At 38.6% G+C, this 2,500-nt stretch overlaps 1 protein-coding gene across 1 annotated transcript in view; it reads right to left on the bottom strand.

The window, feature by feature from the left end:
* LOC123502612 (synaptogenesis protein syg-2-like) overlaps window positions 1-2,500 on the bottom strand; it is a 307,361-nt gene that overhangs the window by 266,065 nt on the left and 38,796 nt on the right. The gene's annotated exons all lie outside the window — the stretch shown is intronic.

Consider the following 2,500-nt stretch of genomic DNA (forward strand, 5'->3'; position numbering starts at 1 on the left):
TGTTGTTATTGTGTGCATTTACTATAGCAAATAAATGTTTCAATTTCTCTCTCTCTCTCTCTCTCTCTCTCTCTCTCTCTCTCTCTCTCTCTCTCTCTCTCTCTCTCTCTCTCTCTCTCTCTCTCTCTCTCTCTCTCTCTCTCTCTCTCTCTCTCTCTGGGCCACCATCACGTATCGGTTATTGATGGAGTGTTTGATGCAAAGTTGCTGTCGATACGCCTTGGTTAGCTTGAGGTGCGGCGCCGCTAGATCAGGCCGGGCACAGGTATATGGGGCAAGCAGGTGACTTATGGCGCGGGACTATTGCCGGGTTTTGAATGTCGATTAACTCTCCAGTCGCTCGTACTGTTCGTGTGTTTTGTTATTGTTCCCTTTGTCTCTGTTGTTTCCTGTTGTTTTCTGTTTTGTTGTGCTTGTTCTGTTCTTGTTTGTTGTGTGTTGTTCTTTCGTTGTGTTGTTTTGTTTTTGTTACTTGTATCTTCTTAATATTCCGTTTTCTTATTTTCCTCATTGATTGATTAGTTGTTTATTGTTTTCCTTTTGTTTTTCAATTTTTCTGCCTCTTTTCATATTTTCGTTCTATCTATATATCTCTTGTTTGTTGTTTTCTTCTTTGTTCGTTCTTATTTCTTCCTTTTTTCCTTCGTCTCTTTATTTTTCTTTATCTCTTTTTCCTTTCTTTCTCCCCTTTTTCTATCATGCCCCAGTGTGTTACCTATCATTTACATATTACTCAGTACATCTTTTTTTTTTTTTCAATACTTTGTGATGACCAGTGTTCGTCTGCCGCACTACTGTTTGCTAATGTTTAAAAAGATACACGTGTTTATGGGGAACTATTTAGCTTTGGGTGCCTTTTGTTTCTCTGTTGTATGTTATGTTATTGTTGGTCGTAGAGATACTTTTTTTTTGTTTTGTTCCTGGTGTGTTGCTGCTGCTGTTATTGTTGTTGTTGTTGTGGTGGTGGTGGTGGTGGTTATGATGGTGGTGGTAGTAGTAGTGAGGGTATTTTCATGCTGGTTGATTTCATGATGACACGCAATGTTTGTGTTTATTGTTTGTATTGGTTGATTAGAAATAATAGTACATGTTGTTGTCGTTGTTGATGATGTTGATGATGATCGTGGCGGTGATAGAGGCGAATGGGGAAGTTCATAGCAAATAATTTCAAGAATTTCACGACTACCTTATTTAAAATTGTACTTGCTTTAGTGATGATAACATTTCCAGGACCCCGCCAACCACCAGCGAAGGAAAGAGGCTTAAATAAATAAAAATAACTCATGAAACACCATTCTCGCTAAGATGAGGTACGAGAAAGGTTTAAATTCTCTTCTAAGTAACACTCAAGTAATGGGAGAGAGGAATGGAGACCAGGCCAAGAAGGAATGGAAAGGAGAGGAGAGAATGGAAAGAAGTGAAGAAGGAATGTAAATGGATTGTGAGAGATGGAATGGAAGTGAAAGAAGGATGAAAATGAGAGAAGAAATGAAAAGAGAAATGGAATAGAAATGAGAAAGGAAAATTGGAAAGAAAAGAGTGAATAAATGAAAAATAAAAGATGAAAAGGAAAAAGAAAAATAGAATGGAGAAAAGATAAAAGATAAAAGCAAGTACTTCGTCATAGAGAATAAAGAGAAACAAGAAAGGGAAGGAGAGAATGGAGAGGAGGAAGGAGAGAGGGAGAGAAGAAAGGGAAGGAGAGGATGCAGAAGTAAAAAGGAAGAGGGAAACTCTATGCTAGGTGGAATAAAGAGAAAGAAACTTAAAAAAATAAATAAGAAGAGGAGAGGAAGAATAAGGAAATTACTGTGTTAAGTGAGAGGAAGAGGGATGAGTGGATAAAGAGGAGAGAGAGAGAGAGAGGGAAAGGGAAGAAGAGGAGTATTGTTACGGATAAAATAAAAAAAGAGAGAGAAGTGAAAGAAAATAAGAAGAGTGTGTAGGAATGAAGAGAGAGAGAAGAGGAGATGAATAATTAAGGAGAATGAAATGAGAGGAGTAAAGAAAGGAGGAAGAGAGTGCTGTGTCAAGTAGAATGAAGGAAAATAGAAAAAAAGGAGGGAATGGATACGAGGGTGAAAGTAAAATAAAGGAAAAAATAAAAATAAATAAGGAACAAGAGAGAAGTAAAATGAAGAACCACAAGCAGAAGATGGTAAAAAGTGGTATTACATATTTCATCACAGCATACCAGTAACCACACCACAAGTCACCACCATCACTAACACCTACCACCCCCCCCTGCCTAACACCCCCTAACACAATAAAAGCAACACATCTTTTGTATCACCACTACCACCCCCCCCCCTTCTCTCGCCAACACAGAAGCTTAGTCACCCGGTCAAGGTCAGTGTGTTTGTCATTGCATAGACATACAAAAGTTCTGAAAGGAGAGAGAGAGAGAGAGAGAGAGAGAGAGAGAGAGAGAGAGATGAAGTGTTTGTTGGCAGGATTTGTGAGGGAAAGAGGAAGTGGGAGAGAGTAAATAGTCAAATGT

The sequence above is a fragment of the Portunus trituberculatus genome, chromosome 12 (genome assembly GCF_017591435.1).
Source record: "Portunus trituberculatus isolate SZX2019 chromosome 12, ASM1759143v1, whole genome shotgun sequence".
In the NCBI taxonomy this organism is placed as follows: Eukaryota; Metazoa; Arthropoda; class Malacostraca; order Decapoda; family Portunidae; genus Portunus; species Portunus trituberculatus.